This window comes from Rhinoderma darwinii, chromosome 3 (genome assembly GCF_050947455.1).
Source record: "Rhinoderma darwinii isolate aRhiDar2 chromosome 3, aRhiDar2.hap1, whole genome shotgun sequence".
Lineage (NCBI taxonomy): Eukaryota > Metazoa > Chordata > Amphibia > Anura > Rhinodermatidae > Rhinoderma > Rhinoderma darwinii.
The window spans coordinates 333,751,676-333,773,992 of NC_134689.1; the positions used below are offsets into that span (position 1 = coordinate 333,751,676).

A 22,317-nucleotide genomic window follows, 5' to 3' on the forward strand; every position below is an offset into this window, starting at 1 on the left:
TCCGGCCATGGAGTAGCCACTGACGTCACTGTCCATATATGGAGAGTGACATCAGGGCTACCCTCTAGGAGCGTAATCCCTGGCCTATGCTCTGGCTTTGGATTCTGCTCCTAGCGGGAGTCCCAATGGCGCTATCTGCAGGGTGGGGGCGTTGGCGATATCTACAGGGGGTGGCGCTATCTTCAAGGGGGTTGTGGCCCTATCAACTTGGATACTGTGGCACTATACATGGGCATTATCTACATGGGGACTATCTACATCATGGGCACTGTGGCACTATCTACACGGGCACTGGCACTAGGTCAACTTTGGGAGTATTATACTATATAAGGGCAGCTAAGGGGGCATTATGCTGTATGGGGGATTAAGCCATATGGGGCAGCTATGTGGCATTATACTGTATGGTGGCAGCTATAGGGGCATTATACTGTATGGGGGCATTAAGCAGTATGGGGGAAACTATAGGGCATTATACTGTATGGGGTCATCTGTGTGGTCATTATACTGTATGGGGCACCTATGGGGGCATTATGCTGCATGGAGGCAGCTATGGGGAATTCTGCCCTATGGGGGAATTTGTTTGGGCATTATACTGCATGGAAGAATCTGTGTGGGCTTTATACCGTATGGGGGTATCTGTGTTGGCTTCATACTGTATGGGTGCATCTATGGGGGCATTATACTGTATGTTGGCAGGTATTTGGCATTATACTGTGTGGGAGACACTATGGGAGCATGATTCTGTGTGGGCTGAAGCGGGTGTGTATGGGTGGGGATTGGGTGGGATTAGGGGCGTGGCTTAAAATAAAAAAGGGTTGTCCCTCTTTGTGATACTTGAAAGATGGGAGGTACAATTGCCAGGTGTACCTTTGGTACACCATGTACGGTTCCTGTATCTCCCCACTGCCATGCATGTGCACTTTCTTGTGTTGCTGAGTCTGACTATAGGGCAGGCGCGTGCTCACTTCCTGTATCTTATAGGGCCAGCGCGTACTCCCAAATCCATCCCCAGCCTATCCATGTCAATCACCAGGTATATTAGTCTGCTTCACTGGACACACCATGCCTGAGCAATATTGGAACAACCTACCTAGAATTATCCAGCTAAGGATCCTGAATGCAGAGGCATAGCTAGGTTCTTCAGCACCCGGGGCAAAGTCCCCCCCCCCCCCACTCCCAAACTTCTTCCCTGAGATCTTCCTCCCCTCGCCATGTTTGCTTTCTCTACCAATCAATGAGGTGTAATTTTTTTTCAAAATAACTTTTGTATGTCGAGTATAAAGCCATTTCTAAATTTCCAAGCAATATAGTTATAAAAGGTAGTTAACAAGACAATAAATTAAAAGGAAATAAATGAAAGAAGTCAGTGTGCCTAACTAAAACAGATTGTATAACTGAGGGTAAAGAGACTATATGGTGAGATAATGAACAACCACTTCTTGCAGATAGTGCAATACACCTCCCCTTGTACATAGTGCCACACAGCCCCCTCTGTAGATAGCGCCACACACCCACACTTGTAGATACTGCCACACAGCTCCCCCTTGTAAATGGTGTCCCCCACATCTCCTGTAGATAGTACCACACTCCCCGATATTAGATAGTGCCACCCCACTTTGTAGGTACTGCCACACTCCCCCCTATTAGATAGTGCCACACCCCCTTGTAGATAATGCCACACTCCCCCCTAGTAGATAGTGCCACACTCCCCCCTAGTAGATACTGCTACACTCTCCCTTTAGGAGATACTGCCGCACAGCCCCCTTTTGTAGGTAGGGCCACACCCCCTGTAGATAGCGCTACACCCCCCTCCTTGTACATAGCGCATTTAAGGGTATATGGATAGTGACGTCAGGGGCTTCTCCAGAAGCAGAATCCCCGGCCAGAATGTCGGCAATAATCTTGCCAGTGATTCCGTTCTGAGAGGAGCCCCTGACGTCACTGTCTATACAGGGCTGCCATCAGGAATTTCTGGGCCCCGTACAGCCAAGATATCTGAGGCCCCCCACCCTCCATTACCGTGGCCGGGCAACGGAAAGTGTGGCACTCACGTTTGTACGTTATACGCATTAACTAATTTTGGTGCTGATGTAAATTACAGTGAACGAAACCATGGAGCAGGCAGTGACCGGTTAATGCTCTGGATTTTGATCTATTTAGCCAAACTGTATCCCACTGTATGGCATACAGTGGGATACGTCGCCCGGGGAATGGCCCAGGGGAAACTCCTGAAGTCACTGTCCATGAATGGCAGTGACGTCTGGAGCTTTCCCAGGGCTGGAGCCTTCTACTAGCGCTCTGCCCAGGGACTATGGCGCTGTTCCTGATATCCATATACGTAAAGTGACGTCAGAAGGTTTGCAAAGCCGGAGTACACGACCGGAGCGTCGGCAACGCCCTGACCAGGGATTCCGACCCTGACGTCACTTTACATATATGGACAGTGATGTCAGGAGCTTTCCCAAGGACAAAGTCCACGGGTAGAGCACTTGTGATGCTCTGCCTGGGGACTCCGGCATTGGGAAGCTCCTGACATCACTTTCCACATACTAATGTCAGGAGCGGTATACTGTTTTTTGTGCATTCTCTCAGGATGGAATAACAAAGTCTACTACGCTATTCCATCCTTCAAAAATAAGGTATACCGACGGCTGCCAGCCTGGCGGAGGCTAATAGGACATAATGGAGCCTTGTGAATTATGGTTTACGTTGTCTATAGTGTACGTTAGGAGATTCCCTGACGTACACGATAAACTTAGGGCAACAACATGATGTGAAGGGAGCCTTAAGTGGTGGGGGGGCGCTTGTGAGGATGTAAGGTGCACTAATGCTCCGTTCTTATGTTGCCATTAAAGTTCAATGTGTTTTTCAACATCAAAAATCTGAGGCTTTCCCTTTGATTTCTGACGCAGATGTGCCATAAGCGTGTAGCAGATACGCACAAGAATAAGGCCCTGTTCACAAAACGGCCAAAATCGCCTCCTATTGATTTTAATGGGAGGTGAAGGCGTTTTTTTCCCGCGAGTGGAAAAAGTGGAAAAAAAGACGTGCGGAAACAAGAAGCGACATGCCCTTTCTTCGGTCATTTCCGTCTCTGACCTCCCATTGACATCAATGGGAGGAATAGAAAGCGTGAAAGAATTTCGAGGCAGATTTTTCTGCCTGCAAAAAACTGTGTGAACAAGGCCTGAGTCCCATTGTCATTCAAAGTTGCTTATCTTCAGCTTTTCCATGCAAAATAATCAGGATGCTACTTATTGCTGTGGTGGATTTCTTTTCATGGTGCCGACAAAAATACAGGTGTAAAATTTGTCACAGCATGTGAACTGGGTTGCGGAACCTCATATGCATGGGATGGAGAATCATCGGCATGTCATCGTTATCCGTATCAAATCCAACATGTGTGAATGCGGCCTTAGGGTGAGTTAAAAAAACCTCTGTTAGGCCATATGCATACGATACTTATTACGTGCAAATTTGTCGCGGGTATTTTCAGAAAATCTGCAGAAAAATTGACTAGCGGTGCGTATTTGAAAATATGGTACATGTCAATTTATCTTGCGTTTCCACTCGCAAATTGTTTCTGACTAGTTTAAAAAAAATTACAAAAAATCTGCTGCATAAAACCTGCACCTATTTCCGCATCGAAATGTAAAAACCACACATAAAAATTTATCAAAAAACGCATTATTGGGTGCAGATTTTACCTGCAGAATTACCTGCGGTTTTGATGCAGATTTTGTGCACCCAATTCCTCAATATGTTCGTGTAGCCTTACAGAATTTGCTAGGGATTTACAACAAATTAGCCCTTTACATTGTAAAGGATTGTAAAAAAAATCCCAGAATGGGTACATTCTACATGTTAGCTAAAATACATAAAGAAGGTAATCCAGGGAGACCAATCATTTGAGGTGTTGGGACTTTAACTGAGAATATTTCTGGCTGGGTGGAAAATCTTCTAAAGCCCTTGGTGAGGTGCACACCCAGTTATGTCCAAGACACCACAGACGTCCTCTGCAAACTCTCAGCCCTAGGTCCACTACCAGAGGGAACAATATTGGCAACTATGGATGTGGAGTCTCTGTATTCTAACATCCCCCATGAGGATGGCATAGCCGCATGCCAACACTTTCTTCAAAAGAACAATCTAGCGACAGAGCCAGCCCTACAACTCATCAGGTTCATACTCCATCACAATTATTTTTTATTTGACAAAGATATACAGGGTGGGCCATTTATATGGATACACCTAAATAAAATGGGAATGGTTGGTGATATTAACTTCCTGCTTGTGGCACATTAGTATATGGGAGGGGGGAAACTTTTCAAGCTGGGTGTTGACTATGGCGGCCATTTTGAAGTCGGCCATTTTGTATCCAACTTTAGTTTTTTCAATGGGAAGAGGGTCATGTGATACATCGAAGTTATAGAGAATTTCACAAGAAAAACAATGGTGTGCTTGGTTTTAATGTTACTTTATTCTTTCATGAGTTATTTACACGTTTCTGACCACTTATAAAATGTGTTCAAAGTGCAGCCCATTGTGTTGGATTGTCAATGCAACCCTCTTCTCCCACTCTTCACACACTGATAGCAACACTGCAGAATAAATGCTAGCACAGGCTTCCAGTATCCGTAGTTTCAGTTGCTGCACATCTCGTATCTTCACAGCATAGACAATTGCCTTCAGATGACCCCAAAGATAAAAGTCTAAGGGGGCAGGGGCGGACATACCGCATGTGCAGCCGGTGCAGCTGCACAAGGGCCCCGCGTGGGAAGGGGGCCCGTTCAGTGGCGTAACTACCACAGTAGCAGCCGTAGCAGCTGCTACGGGGCCCGCGGCATGGGGGGGCCCGTGTCGCCCTGACAGGCACATTACATTTTATGTACCAGGCCTGGCGGCACGGGCCCCCTCATGCCTAGTAGCATCACAACACTAGGCATGAGGGGAGGGAGGGGGCGGGGGCCCGGTGATAGCCGCCACACTGCACTACCAATCGGGAGGGAGGGGGCGGGTGCCCGGGCCCGGTGATAGCCGCTACAATGCACTGCCAATCTGGCACAGATGAATAGGACAGGACGGCGATGCTGGTGGTAGGAGGAGCGCTCAGGCAGGGGAGAGGACAGGGGGCGGTGCGACGTAAGACTTCGGGCGGCTGGACAGTACAGTCAGGACTGCCGGAGAACTCATAGGATGAGCGGAGGACAGACACAGGACGAGTGGAGGACGTGCAGACTGCAGAGGACAGGTAGATGAAGTTAAAAAGTTCATGTCAGAAGGGAGAAGTTTTTATGTAGAAAAATCTGCCTCATAATTCCTTCCGGAATTTTGAGGCATATTTTGACCTGCCGGTAGAACACTTCCCGCGTTTTTCATTGCGTTTTTTTGTGGCGTTTTTCGGCCATCGGGCCGTGGGCAGGGAAACGCAGCAAAAAACGCATTTTCTGCCTGCCATTGTTGTCAATGGGAAGTCAGAGACAGAAACGCCCGAAGAAAGGGCATTGCGCTTCTTTTTCCCGCATGCGGTTTTTACTGCTCGCAGGAAAAATTTCATGGATTTCAATGGGAGGCACTTTCTGACGTTTTTCGCGAAAAAAACCTCAGTGTGAACTCCCCCTAACACAGGGGCGTAACTACTGCTATAGCAGCCGTAGCGGCTGCTACGGGGCCGCGGCATGAGGGGGCCCGCGTCACCTGCCGGCACGGGCCCCCACCTTGGCCGGAATCTCCGCTAGCTGCCGCTATGGCTGCTACAGCGCGATGCCACGGAACACTACGGCAGAGCAGGGAGTATCTCCCCGCTCTGCCATTAAACATAAGACATGTATCCCCTATCCACAGGATAGGGGATACGTGTGTGATCGCTGGCATTGATAGGGAGAACGGGGGACCGAAAGTCCCCTGAAGTTCTCCATCACAAACCTCGGACTTCCGGGGTCTGTGTCGGCAGCTCCGTAGAAATGAATGGAGCGCCGGTCACACTTGAGCTGCGCAGACACCGGAAGTCAGAGGTGAGTGATGGAGAACTTCGGGGGACTTTCGGTCCCCCGCTCTCCCTATCAATGCCAGCGATCACACATGTATCCCCTATCCTGTGGATAGGGGATACATGTCTTTTGTCTTTTCACACTGTAGGTCGCATTTTTTTGAGTGATTGGGGGTGTATGGCGTTCCCTACAGGGGGGGGGCTGTATAGCGTTCCCTACAGGGGGGGGCTGTAAGGCGTTCCCTACAGGGGGGGCTGTATAGCGTTCCCTACAGGGGGGGCTGTATAGCGTTCCCTACAGGGGGGTCTGTATGGCGTTCCCTAAAGGGGGGTCTGTATGGCGTTCCCTACAGGGGGGGGCTGTATGACTTTCCCTACAGACCCCCCCTGTAGGGAACGCCATACAGAACCCCTGTAGATAACGCCATACAGACCCCACTGTAGATAACGCCATAAAGTCCCCCCTGTAGATAACACCATACAGCCCCCTGTAGATAACGCCATACAGCCCCCCTGTAGATAACGCCATACAGCCCCCTCTGTAGATAGCGCCATACAGTCCCCCCTGTAGATAGCGCCATACAGTCCCCCCTGTAGATAGCGCCATACAGTCCCCCCTGTAGATAGCGCCATACAGTCCCCCCTGTAGATAGCGCCATACAGTCCCCCCTGTAGATAGCGCCATACAGACCCCCCTGTAGATAGCGCCATACAGACCCCTCTGTAGATAGCGCCATACAGTCCCCCCTGTAGATAACGCCATACAGCCCCCTCTGTTGATAGCGCCATACAGTCCCCCCTGTAGATAACGCCATACAGCCCCCTCTGTAGATATCTTGAGATTCAGTCCTGCTTGATAGGTAACAGTGCAGTAAGCTAAGCATGATAAGATCATCTAAATTATTGCATCTCAGTTGCATGAGTGCTTTGTGTTATATTCAATGATTCAATTTAACCTAAGTCTCTAAATGTGGGCAAAGAAAATAAAAAAACTATACTCACCTCCTCCCTCGCCTCCGTTCACCCGCCGCAGCCCCCATCCTCCTGTCTCGGTCTGTGTTACAAGTGTACAAGGCTGCACTGGTGACGCGCTGCCGATGGCACGTGACCGCTGCTGCCAATAACTCCTCATTGGTGTGCTGCTGAGGACAGTAGTTCCACAGCAAATCGCTGTTGAGGGCATTGATTGGCTGCAGCGGTCATGTGCCATCGACCGCGCGTCACCACAGCAGCTTTGTAAACACAGAAAGGGATAGGGGCTGCGGAGGGGGAACGGAGGCGCCGGAGGAGGTGAGTATAGGTTTTTCATTTTCTTTGCCCACATTTAGGGACTTAGTTTAGATAAGAATTTAACCCGGAAAAAAATGTGTTACTTGTGTTCTAAACTGGTAATAAAATGTACAATATAAATCTTCCTTCATAATTTTTATTAGTAAGGTTTATTTTTATATGCATATATATGTTTAGGTAACTTTGTCGGTATTGGGGGGGGGGGCGGGGGGGCCCTGGCACATTATCTGCACAGGGGCCTTTTGCAGTCTGTGTCCGCCACTGTAAGGGGGTCAGATCGGGAGGCATTTCTTCTGCGGTGTTGCTATGTATGGGAAGCGCTATGGGTAGCAGAATGTCACCACAATATGCTAACCTGTTCATGGCCAACCTAGAGGAGGAGTTTTTATCAACCTGCGCAACTAAACCTTTAGCATATTTCCGGTACATTGATGACCTGCTGATAATCTGGACAGGCTCTGAACATGAACTGCTTTCTTTCCATAAAAACTTCAACAAGTTCCATCCTACCATCAAACTCACTCTCAACTACTCTACATCTCAAATATATTTCCTGGACATGACCACATACATGAGAAACAATACCATACAAACAACAATCTACCATAAAGCTACAGGCTGTCCAGCATATCTGAGATGGAACAGCTTCCATCCGAGACACATCAAGAAATCCATCATCTACAGCCGGGCTCTGCGCTACATACGGATCTGTTCAGACAGTGAAGACAGAAAACAACACCGGCTATCACTGGAATACATTCCTACAAAAGGGATACCATCCAAGGATTATAGACGATCAGATCTACAGAGCAACAAGAATTTCAAGGAGCAATACTCTGGAGAACAAAAAGAAAGAAGACAACAGCAGGGTGCCCCTAGTGGTCATATACAACCCACAAATTAACATCTTGAGAAAAATTGCTGCTGATCTCCAACCTATATTCAACAAAGACAATAAACTGAAGGAAATATTCCCGGATTTACCTCTCCCTGCATACAAACTGCCACCAAACCTAAGGAATCTCCTGGTCAGAAGTGCCCTCTTCTCACCATCAGAGACTGGCACCTTTCCTTGCAACAGTAGAAAATGCAAGACCTGTACCAACATCTTGTCATCAAACACCATCCACATACCAAAGACAACCGGACTATAAAATCACTGGCACGTTCTCCTGTACATCCTCCAATGTAGTGTACATGATCCTGTGTACAAGGTGCATCAGTAAAGGAATCTAAATTGGGGAAACCATACAAAAACTACAAACCAGGATGAATCTTCACAGACATACAATAAAACAGGAGTTGGATCCACCCGTGGGAAAACACTTCTCTGGACTAGGGATGTCACGATACCAGAATTTGGACTTCGATACCGATACTTTGTGTAGTGTTGCGATTTCAATACCAAAACGATACTTTGCGAACAGTAATAAAAACAAAAAGGTTCTTCCATTTTCTGATGTAAGGCGCGTGGTGTGATGATGAATTTAACCTCCACGTGCCTCACATTAATAGTAATCAACCCCTTTATGTTTCTCAGTCATAAGTATTGAGACTTATTTTAATGTTTATTGTAAAAAAAGGTGTATGTGCATTTTTTAAACATTTAATATCACTTTATGTTTTTACTTTATTTTTAAACTTTAATGTACTGGCATATATATATATATATATATATATATATATATATATATATATATATATATATATATATATATATACTGATATTACACAGGCATATATCTATATACCAGTACATTAGTCTGTGTACGGATACTACACAGGCAGTTGTTAGGACATACCTAGGTATGCCCTAACAACAGGAAATATGGTAAGGCAGGCCTGGGGTCCTTCAATGGACACTGAGCTGTCTGGCCATATATAGTATGGCCCTCGATCGTGTCACAGGAATTCTCATTTTCCCCTGAATGCTGCGGTGGTGGTCAGCTTTGATCGCAGCATTCAGGGGAATAGAGTCAGAGATGAGATTTCTCTGACCTCCAGCATTATAGAGTAGGGCTGCAGCTGTGTAATACAGCCATTGCCCTGCTCCTGACAGTAAGTGCGCACGAGGTCAGCCTGAGGTGATGGTGCTGGACTAATGAGCGGCGGTGTAGGCACTGAAGACAGAACATGTGGGTGTTTTGCAGTGTGCCCGCCATCTTCTGTCTTCAGTGCCGCCGCTCATTAGTGCAGCGCTGGCTGCATCGCTTCATCCTGATGGCGCACACTTGTCAGGACTCAAGAGCGGGGCAATGGCTGTATTACACAGCTGCTGCCCCGCTCTCAAACATTTCATTTATTACAATACTGAGCTGTGCGGCCGCACAGCTTAGTATAGAAATACATGAAATAACGGTATCGAACCGTTTGGGGATGCACAGTATCGAAACAGTATGGAAGTTTCGATGCATCGTGCATCCATACTCTGGACCTCATCACAGTTTGGCAGATTTAAAGGTCCTAATACTGAAAGGTCATTTAAAAAACAACAGAGAAAGAAAAATTTGGGAATTCAAGATGATAAAATTCCAGTCATTGAGACAAGGCCTCAATCTAACACCTGAATTTATGAGCCACTACATGGACACACGTCACATCCCCCATCAGACTGACTCCAGATGCCTTAACTCCTAAGTCATCACCCCTATAACCTCAGTTTTATTGCCCCGGCTTATCCTAATGATGTTTCACCTCATGTACTAATTGTGTTTGTGTAACATCTTAAAAAGTTGTGCTTTTTTTTTTATCAGTCATTCATTTGTAAATTGACTGAGGAAGGGGCCTGTGTGCTCTGAAAGCTGCATATAGAACTTTTATGGTTAGCCAATAAAGGTATCATACCTACTATACTTTTTTCTTTTTTGACACAAAAGTATTTAACATTGCACATTGTAAAGGATGAATTATGTTACAATTCTGCAACGTAATAGGCATGCAGCTGATTTAAAAATCAGCAGCACGTCCTAAATTCCACGCAGATTTTTTTTACTGTTGCATGTGCATGGGGTTTTGTTAATCGTCTGTGTGAAGGACGTTTTTTTAATGGTCATCACACAGCTGCATGGATTTCTATGGGGCTATTCACGAGGTCATTGCTTTAATGGACCGTGTGAAGGGCATTTAAAAAAAATAGGACATGTAATATTTTTGTCCACTTTCACGGATCTCGGGTGCAAATCGGCTGTGAAAACGGCCATTATTCACGACTGATTTCACATACGTTCGTCTGAATATAGCCTTATATTGTAATTTGTAGTGAATTTTCAGTGCCCAGTCCGCACCAAAAATAGGAGACAAGTGGACAAGTGGCCTTATTCAGACGTCCATGTTCGGTCTGTGATATACGGACCGTGTATCGGCTATATTTCCCGGACAGACCGCAGTTCAGGGAGCCGGGTTTCTTGTATCACAGTTCTTTATTGAAAGCCCAAGCCGTGCTTTCTATCACCCAAGTGCAAAAAAAAAGTGCAGGAGTGCCACACAAAAAGTGCACAAGGATGCGATCTATCGCAGCCCTTCTCTTAAAAGAGAGAGGCCCCGCATAACCATTCCCTGACCCTCCAAGCCTGAGGCCAAGAGGATCAAGGATCGATGATCCCCCCTTGCCGGAGCTTAGGGAGACCCAACAACACTCCAAGGCTTCTAACTGGGCTGCCACCCCAGTGTCCACCTTGGAACCTGCTTCTACTTACACCTCCTTTCCGAAGAAGGGAGGCTGGGTTGCAGGGGAAAACGGAACCAGATGGCCACACATTTTCCCCCTAGACCTTGGAAGGGACCCAAAAGGGCACCGCATCCGAAATCCTGTAAACAAACGCACAGTGAAAAACAAAATTAAATAAGTGGATGTGCGCTGTGATACAGCCTGGACATCCGCCATGTATAAAAATTCCTCAACTCCCAGCCAGAAGGCCGGGAGAATAAAGGTGTGTGCTCATATAGTGTGAAAGAGAGTGCGTGCAAATGTGCCTTCACTCAGTGGGATCCCACCCCCAAGTGAGTTAGGGCACCCCAGGGTCACCTGCCCTGGGGCACATAGCAACTCGGGCTTCCAAACTACCCGACCTCCTGATCTCGATCCGGCGGAGGCCTGGTCACCTACAAATGGTACCTTTAAACCAAATGCGTACCCCAGAGCCATGACCGTTGTGGTTCCCTGCCCTCACCTCAGCGTTCTGTCATCCCGCTACGATGGCCGCTGTACCACTGGCAGGGATGATCACTAACCTCAGCTTGAGCAGGTACTACACTTGATCTTAGCCAAAAGGCAGAGAAGCGATCACAGTTATCTATAATCATAGGAGTCCCTCCCTTCCCGTGGGAATACTGTCCCCAGTCCCGTACTGAAAACATTGTTACAGTATGGGGCAGTATTCCCGCGGAGATGCAGGGTCTCCTAGCAGCATTGATAACTGTGATGCTAGGAGTCTGGCTCCCTGAATTGTGGTTGGCCTGGGAAATACACGCTCCGTATATCACGGACCGAACACGGCCGTCTGAATAAGATCTTAGTCTAGTTACACAGTGCGGTCAAATCCCATTTTTTTTTGGCACAATTTTTGCAAAATCGTGGCAAAAACGTGATTTGACCGCACTGTGAGAATATAGCCTAACAGCACTATTTTTTCATATTTTGTATCCTTTTTTTATGCAATTTTCATAATTGCGGCACAAATAGCGTGTATTGCCATGATTTTTATATTATCGCGGCAAAACTGCGCCATTTTTGCCACGATTGCGAAAATCGAGGCAAAAAGACACTAGGGAAACAAAAAAAAATCAAAAACATTTTAACATACTTTATATATTCTACAAGTGGGGTCAGGGGGGAATGGTAAGCGGAATAGAGAGGGGGGGACACTCACCAGCCTGCAGGTCCAGTCGGCTGTGTAGAGAGGGACGTGTCTGATGAGCGGCTCTCTCCACACGGAACTTCTGCTTCTCATGCTGCATCTTCCTCTTCTGTAAGTCCTCTCAGGGCCCCAGCGTTAGTTACTTCAGAGTAAGGAATGGGCCCTATTACATTGCAGGGTCCGTCCTATCTCCAATTGACTAATGCTGGGGCCCTTATTCAAATGTTTAAAGCAGCTGAGAAGTGGGCGGGCCCCTATTTTTTCATCACTTTGGCCAAGCCCCTGATGGCAGTACCAGTAGTACTGCCCTGATGGCAGCCCTGTGTCTATTATATGGACAGAGACATCAGGGTCTCCTTCTAGGAGCGGAATACCCAGCCAGAGTGTCCTCAACGCTCTGGCCGGGGATTCCTCTCCTGGAGGAGGACTTGACATCACTGTCCATATATGGATAGTCACAAGATTAACCCAGCACATATATATATATATATATATATATATATATATATAGATCAGTCATAAATGCATAAGCGACTAAAATCCAAGGATGCTCTGAAAGGAGACCTCCTTTCAGAGTATCTGGCAGACAGACACCTTAGACTCCTATACCATCATCTTTCTCTGTGCACAGCGGCAGTGATAAAGGCCTGTAATGGGCCTTTATCGTCCTCAGACTTTGGTCGCCTATGCATTCATGATTGATCTATATATATATATATATATATATATATATATGTGAATTTAAATATATGAAAAATACGACAAAGATTAAATAATCGTTGCATCAACTAAATTTTCTCCTTTTTTTCTGTGTGCTGGGTTAATCTTGTGACTGTATTCTGGGAATCCACACCAACCCTATAAACCGAGACATCAGGGGCTCCCTTTAGGAGCGGAATACCCGGCCAGAGCGTCGACAACGTTCTTGCTGGGGATTCCGCTTCAGAAGGAGTAAATGGCAGAGCAGGGACTGGATAGTTTCTTGCTCTGACATAATATTCAATTGTGTCTGCATCCTGAGGACACAGGTACAATTGAATATGGTAGTTGCTGGGACACGTGCGGCAAATTCGGGACTGTTGGCAAATATTCCACACTGATGTACTGTTTTATTAAAAAAAAGAAAAGAAAAAAAAAAGTTTTCAAAGGTGTACATAGCCTTTAATTAGTTTGTATGGGGAGATTTGACCGTATTTGCCATGTGTTTGACCTTCTTTAGCATCTATTCACAGGTTATGGTCATATTGCGTTTTTCATTTGCAGAGATTTTCGCAAATCTGTGATAATGACATGGTTATAAAAGTAATTTTACAACTACTCATTTTCATGGCTCTTGTCTGGCCGTGTAAAAGGACCCTAAAGAAATGGATTAGTTGAAAGGGTTTCTGTGTTTCTTTCTTGATAAATCTTGTCATATGATACACTTACGTTGCTGATTTTTGGCTGTTCCACCACTGATGGTTTCCTGGTTCGACTGCTGCTCCTTTATTTATAACTTGAGGTCATGTCTGTCATCTATAACAATGTCGCATCACGCTGTGGTAATGTGGGATTGTTATGGACGATAATGGCACTAGGTTAAAAAAAAAAGGAAGCATCAGGTGACCCAGAAACCATCAGTGGTGGAACAGTCAAGAAACAGCAACATAAGTGTATGACTGACAACGTTTCTTAAGTTTTCATGTACTGTTAATATGAACTTTAAAAAATAAAACGTGTGATTTTAGCATGAAAAGATCACCACCAGCTGCCGTCGTCTTTTAAAGACAGCTGTATTCAAAGCCCAGTTACCGCTGCCACCTTTATATGGCAGGTGGAGGTAAACAGATTAAGGATGGGCCGCTACTTATGGGCCAGTGCAGTGTGCTAGCGCCAGCAGGCTAACATCTGCCAGTCAGCCCCTGCCTGCAGCCTATAAGACACTGGGACAGGATCACACCAGCCTACGCAAGGGTCTCGTCTCGGCATGTGGCACCATCTACAAAGGTGGAATTGTGTGGTACCATCTACAGGGGAAGTGTGTAGCATGATCTACAGGGTGTGTGTGCGCGCGTAGCGCTATCTACAGGGGGGCGGTAACTATAGGGGCCACAGTCTTACAGAAATCTTTGAGATGTATTTGTTTTTTTTTTGTTGGGGGGTAAACATATGTCCTGGGGCTTGTGCCGCTGATATTTTACGTCCCTAGCAACGCTCCTGGTTATAGGTCAGATCTTGCCTGATAATATGAAGTGGACATTCTAGTTCTAAATCTGGCCATATAAATAAAATACACGCTGGCGGGATCTGCCAACAACCTAATATGTATGACGGGAACTCGACTGTACTTTGACAATCTGTTGAGGGAAATGAGGAGCGAGCATTCTTTTTTTACCAGGAGAAAAACCCTGCCAGAGGTGAGTCCCTACTGAAATAAACAAGCACGATCAGCAGATCTGAGTCTGGGTAGATAGTTGTCTAACAGCTATCATATGTGTATGGCCAGCATTATGCTACCCGCCTGTTACTTCTACTAGATTATTTTATTCTGGTGCTTGCTATAAATTACAGATCTAGGCTGCTATTCTACATTTCTGCTAAATTATTAGTTCCTGCAGCTGCCCTTCCGTTTCCAATGTGACCTATCAGACTGCACTTCCGCCTGCTAAGCTGGTCAGGTATATGTGTTATTACTTGCTGTTGCCCTCTGCTACATACTCGTTTGATGCTTAGTGTTCCTTAGTCCCCAGCATATAAGAGGCTATTCTGTCATGTACGTCTAAATTTTTTGGTAAACTTTCTTTGAAAAAAAATAAATCTGGACTCCTCCACCCCTTAATAGCCAGCCACTCTGCACCTTTTATCTTCACCTATGACAGACTTGTCATAAATAGGAGGAAATATAATTACCGGTAACTTTTCTCATTATTACATATAGAGCAGATCTCTATGTGTAATATAAAAATATTCTAAATATCTTAGGCATGTTCTGTGGTGCAAATTAAATAAGAAAAAAAAAAAAAATCCGGCCTCCTCCACCCCTTAATAGCCGGCCATTCCGCACCTTTTCCCCTCACCTATGACAGACTTGTCATGGGTAGGAGGAAATGTAAGTACCGGTATCTTTTTTCATGTACTACATATAGAGTAGATCTCTATGTGTAGTATAAACATTTTCTAAATATAATAGGCATGTTTGAGATGTTAGTTGAAAAAAAAAAAAAATCCGGCCTCCTCCACCCCTTAATAGCCGGCCATTCCGCACCATTGTATTTCCTCCTATCGCATGACAGCACCACCAGTTGGTGCTGTTATGGGCTTGAGCAAATCAGTACCGGCAAATTTAAGCTAAAATGTATAAAACATGCCTAGGAGTTAACGTAGCACGGATGTTGTTGTGCTCATACTTACCAACTGTAACCATGATCGTCTGTTGTCGTCCATTCTTCTGGTCTTCCGTTGATCTTCTCCCAGGAGCTCAGGAGGACAGCTTGCTCTGATGACATTAGAGATAGTGTTTTGTAGAGGGTTTACCAGGTGACAAATGAAAACCCTCTAAACATGGCCTGATCTTCCATGGATAAAGGTCCCTCCTCTGCCTCTGCTGCCTCCATTCTGCCCAGGTGGAATTGTCCGGCATGGCGATGAGGTGTAGATGGCTATAAGAAGGAGAATTAGAAGAATATGATTTGAAAGCTCATAAAGACTAAATGGTTGATCCGAAAAATTTAAAAATCTATTATGATAACTTTTAGGGGTTTCTCAGAAGGGGAGGAAATCTCCAATAGGCAGAACCTAAAAGCCATATTAGGACAGTAGACTATGCCCATTACAGTTGGCTGGCATTGAGTCAATACATACCACGGCATTAGTGCATTTATGACTATGCAAACAGTTATGTGCCATTTCTCCCATTTGACTTAAAAAAATGACAGAGAAAAAAAACCATTTCTAGCCGGCATACGTTTTTTCTTAGAAAAAGTTCATGGACCATTTCCTAAAAGTTTGTTTTTTTCATTTGCAAAGGCATTGGGCACAGTATTTTTTACATAAAAGAGTGCCATGTGTTAAGTGCTATAATAGTACACAGAGCATATACTGTATATAAAGTTTATTTCTGTTTATTTACTTACAATAGGGATGTATGGTGGGGGCATCCGAAGGGCTTCCACAGAGACCCAGTCAATATGCTGAAAGAACTGGTGGCTTCTGATGTTACCATTGACTCCTAAGCGCCTGGCAGGATTTCTCTGGAGGAGCTGAAAATGAGAAATGTATTTATACATTAGTGACTAGAGATGAGCGAACCGGGACAACCGAACCCGGTTTCGGTCCGAACTTCCGGTAAAGTTCGGTTCGCAGCGAATCCGAACTTCACCGGGTTCGGCCGAACCCGTTTTGACCGAACCCGGTCAAAAACATTATACAAATCGGCAGCCACTTATCTCTATCAATCACTGATAGAGAAAAGAGGCTGCTGATTAAAAATAAAATAAAAAGCATTTCATACATACCCGGTCGTTGTCTTAGTGACGAGTCCCTCTTCTTTCTCCAGTCCGACCTTTTCTGACGCGGCAGCCTGTGATTGGCTGCAGAGGCCTCTGCAGCCTGTGATTGGCTGCAGAGGCCGCGGCAGCCTGTGATTGGCTGCAGCGCTCACATGGGCTGCATCGTCATCAAGGAATGTCGGGCCGGATGTCGAGAGGGACGCGTCACCAAGGCAACGGCCAGGAGACCGGACTGGAGGAAGCAGAAAGTTCTCGGTAAGTATGAACGTCTTTTTTTTTACAGGTACTGTGATCGGTAGTCACTGTCCAGGGTACTGAAACAGTTACTGCCGATCAGTTAACTCTTTCAACACCCTGGACAGTGACTATTTAGGGTATGTGCACACACACTAATTACGTCCGTAAATGACGGACGTATTTCGGCCGCAAGTACCGGACCGAACACAGTGCAGGGAGCCGGGCTCCTAGCATCATAGTTATGTACGATGCTAGGAGTCCCTGCCTCTCTGCAGGACAACTGTCCCGTACTGTAATCATGTTTTCAGTACGGGACAGTAGTTCCACGGAGAGGCAGGGACTCCTAGCATCGTACATAAATATGATGCTAGGAGCCCGGCTCCCTGCAGGGTGTTCGGTCCGGTACTTGCGCCCGAAATACGTCCGTCAATTATGGACGTAATTAGTGTGTGTGCACATACCCTTACTGACGTCGCCTAGCAACGCTGCCGTAATGACGGGTGCACACATGTAGCCACCCGTCATTACGGGGCCTCATGCACACGACCATAAAAACACCCGTTATCACGGGTCGTAATTACGACCCGAAATAGCGGGCCCATAGACTTCTGTTAGCCACGGGTACCTTCCCGTTTTCTCACGGGAAGGTGCCCGTGCCGTTAAAAAGATAGAACATGTTCTATTTTTTTATTTTACGGGCCGTGCTCGTAATTACGACTCGTAACTACGAGCACGGCCGGCCGGCCACGGGCAGCCGGCCGCTTTTGCGAACCGTGCTGTCATTATAATTATAGCAGCACGGCCCGAAAAATAGAACATGTTCTATTTTTTTAACGGCACGGGCACCTTCCCGTGAGAATACGGAAAGGTACCCGTGGGTAACAGAAGTCTATGAGCCCGTTATTGCGGGTCGTAATTACGACCCGCAATAACGGGTGTTTTTACGGTCGTGTGCATGATGGGAGCACGGCTCGGAAAAACGAACGGCTGCCCGTGCTCATCTCCTGAAATAATCTGTGCTGCCTTAAACTCTGTGGACAGGTCAGGATCCTGTTTCTTTTAAATGCTGCTAGGGAACCCGCTCGATCCACTATATAAGGCTACGCTACAGTGCAGCATTTAAAAGAAACAGGATCCTGACCTGTCCACAGAATTTAAGGCAGCACAGAGTATTTCAGGAGATGAGCGTGCAGATTCAGTGCTGCTGTGAACTCTGCTCTTACCATTACGTAGCTCTCAGTCTGTTATCTCTCCTCCACTCCTGTCCTCAAGAACACCTTCACATGATTGGCAAGTCACCACGTAATGGTAAGAGCAGAGTTCACAGCAGCACAGAGTATTTCAGGAGATGAGCGTGCGGATCTTGTGCGTGGTGGTGACTTGCCAATCATGTGAACGTGTTATAGAGGACAGGAGTGGAGGAGATGTAACAGACTGAGCTACGTAATGGTAAGAACAGAGTTCACAGCAGCACAGAGTATTTCAGGAGAGGAGCGTGCAGATTCAGTGCTGCTGTGAACTCTGCTCTTACCATTACGTAGCTCAGTCTGTTACCTCTCCTCCACTCCTGTCCTCAATAACACCTTCACATGATTGGCAAGTCACCACCCCGCACAAGATCCGCACGCTCATCTCCTGAAATACTCTGTGCTGCTGTGAACTCTGCTCTTACCATTACGTGGTGACTTGCCAATCATGTGAAGGTGTTCTGGAGGACAGGAGTGGAAGAGAGGTAACAGACTGAGAGCTACGTAATGGTAAGAGCAGAGTTCGCAGCAGCACTGAATCTGCACGCTCATCTCCTGAAATACTCTGTGCTGCCTTAAACTCTATGGACAGGTCAGGATCCTGTTTCTTTTAAATGCTGCACTGTAGCGCAGCCTTATATAGTGGATCGAGCGGGTTCCCCAGCAGCATTTAAAAGAAACCGTGTTTGTGTATGTGTGTGTTTGTGTATATATGTGTGTTTGGGTATGTGACTTTGTCTGTTTTTGTTTTTATATGTGTGTTTGTGTATATGTGTGTGTATATATGGGTGTGTTTGTGTATATGTGTTTTGTGTATATGTTTGTGTATATATGGGTGTATTTGTGTATATGTTTGTGTGTAGATGTTTGTGTGTGTTTTTGTATATGTGTATATGTGTGTATATGGGTGTGTGTTTGTGTGTATATATGGGTGTGTTTGTGTATATGTGTTTGTGTATATGTGTGTTTGGGTATGTGTGTTTTTGTTTGTATATGTGTTTGTGTATATGTGTTCGTGTATGTGTGTATAACTGTGTGTGTGTGTGTTTGGATATGTGTGTTTTTGTTTGTATATGTGTGAGTTCGTGTATATGTGTGTTTGTCTGTTTATGTGTGTGTGTGTGTGTGTGTGTGTGTGTATATCTTGTTGTGTTTGTGTATATATGTGTGTGTCTGTGTATGGTTGTTTGTTTGTGTGTGCGTGTATATATGTGTGTAGGTGAGTAGAAGTATTGGTATTGTTCACATTGATAACTGTTTTTTTATGTTGTTGCAGATTTTGATGTACCGATTGGACTACATCTTCGATTCGTTGGACTACTGCGTAGATCTACGTTTTTTCAAATTTTAATAAAATGGTTAACGAGGGTTTTGTTGGGGATTTCTTATTTCAATAAAAAAGAATTGTCTTTGTGTTTTTTTTTCAAACTTTATTAGTGCCTAGATAATGGCAGTTGGCTGATTGACAGCGTCCATTATTAAGGCGGTACTTAGTGTTAGCCGGTGCAGAGGCTAGCACTAACCACCCATTATTACCCCGGTACCCACCACCACCAGGGGTGCCGGGAAGAGCTTGGTACGATCCAGTACCCGACCATCTGTTGTGATGGTCGGGTACTGGGGCGGCCGTAGGCTGGTATTATGAGGCTGGGAAGGGCCAAAATCAGTGGACCTTCCCACCCTTGTAATGCTAGGCTGCTGCTGCTGTGTTGTATCGGGCTGGTTATAAAAATGGGGGGGACCCCCACGTCGTTTTTTTTTTTGAATTTAACAAATTTAGCAATAGACGGGTCCCCCACATTTTTAATAACCAGCCATATACAAGGCCGCAGCAGTCTGGCATTACATGGGTGGGAAGGGCCACTGGTTTTGTCCATTCCCAGGCTAATAACACTGTGTTGTATGTGGCTGGTTATGATAAATTGGGTGGAACCCCATGTCTTTTTAAAAAAAAAAATTTAAATAAATAAATAATTTAAAAAAATGACGTGGGGTCCCCCCCACTTTTATAACCAGCCAGATACAACACAGCAGCAGCAGCCTAGCATTACAAGGGTGGGAAGGTCCACTGTTTTTGGCCCTTCCCAGCCTCATAATACCAGCCTGCGGCCGCCCCAGGGCCCGACCATCACAACAGATGGTCGGGTACTGGATCGTACCTGGCTCTTCCCGGCACCCCTGGTGGTTTTGGGTACCGGGGTAATAATGGTGGTTAGTGTTAGCCTCTGCACCGGCTAACACTAAGCCTCGCCTTAGTAATGGATGTTGTCACTCAGACAGCGGCCATTACTAAAGTGGTAATAATAAAATTTGAAAAGACAAAGATATAGATAAAATATTTTATTGAAATAAAGCACCCCCAACACAACCCTCATTAACCATTTTATTGTAGAAAAAAAAAACGTCATCTAAGTAGTCCTCGAAACCGACGTAGTCCAAACACCAAACCTGTAAAAAAAATAAAAAATGAAATAAAACATGTCGTAGGCTTAGATTCAGTTTAATGTGTGATACTGACTGTTATACCATGTATAGAAGCCTGCCGTGAAGTTGACTTAGATACAGGGCGCCAGCAGACAGTATCATACATGGCCATACATACATATATACAAATATACATACATACATATATACAAACATACATACATATATACAAGCATGCACATATATACATGCAAATATACATACATGCAAACATACACACATATATACATGCAAACTATCATACATACATGCATACACACACACATGAAAACATACATACAAACAAACATGCAAAGATACATACATACATATATACAAGCATGCACAAATATACATGCAAACATAAATACATGCAAACATAATTACATACATGCACATATATATAAACATACATGCAAACATACATGCAAAAATAAAAACATGCAAACATACATACATGCACATATATACATACATACATGACAACATACATACAAACATACATGACAACATACATACATGCAAACATACATACATGCAAACATACATACACACATGCAAACATATATACATGCAAATATACATACAAACATGCACATGTATACATACATGCCAACATACATGCAAACATACATGCACATATATACATACATACATGACAACATACATACATGCAAATATACATACATACACACATGCACATATATACATACATGCCAACATACATGCACATATATACATACATGACAACATACATGCATAGATGACAACATACATACATATATATATATACACACATGCAAATATACATACAAACATGCATACATACATGCAAACATACATTCATGCAAACACACATACATGCAAACATACATACATACATACAAATATACATACACACATGCACATATATACATACATGACAACATACATACATACATGACAACATACATGCAAAAATACATACATGCAAACATACATACATACATACATGCAAATATATACATGCAAATATACATACAAACATGCACATATATACATACATGCCAACATACATGCACAGATATACATACATACATACATGACAACATACATACATGCCAACATACATACATACATACATACATACATACATACATGCCAACATACATACATGCCAAAAAAAAATAATAATACGTTCATACTTACTTTCCTCCTGTCCGGCCTCCAGCGATGACGTTTCATTCATGTCGCCGCTGCAGCCTGTGATTGGCTGCAGAGGCGGTCACGTGGGATGAAGCGTCATCCTGACGTGCGTGACCGCCACTACAGCCTGTGATTCGCTGCAGCGGCGAAAGGGATGAAACGTCATCGCTGGAGGCCGGACAGGAGGAAAGTAAGTACGAACGTATAATTTTTATTTTTTTATTACATTTAAATAGTGTTTTCCGCGCGCCGAGCATGTACTGTGAAGGTTGCTGAAAGAGTTAGTGCAGCCCATTAACTCTATCAGCACCCTGGACAGTAGCATGCTCGGCGCACGTAAGTGACAGGTTCGGTCAGAACTAGTTCGGTCCGAACCGAACTTTTTTGTGAAATTCGGCGAACTAGCCGAACCGAACTTTTGATAAGTTCGCTCATCTCTAGTTCTCAGCAACAGCTTCCAAATGCACATCTCACACCTGGAATCAACTCCAGAGCTTTTACCTGCTTAATTGATGATGGATTAATGAGGGAATAGCCCATGCAGGCCATTAAATAGCTTTTGA

At 45.0% G+C, this 22,317-nt stretch overlaps 1 pseudogene; it reads right to left on the minus strand.

The window, feature by feature from the left end:
• Window positions 1-11,492: 11,492 nt before the first annotated feature.
• On the minus strand, window positions 11,493-11,562 carry LOC142751165 (U2 spliceosomal RNA; annotated as a pseudogene).
• Between the last annotated feature and the right edge of the window lie 10,755 nt (window positions 11,563-22,317).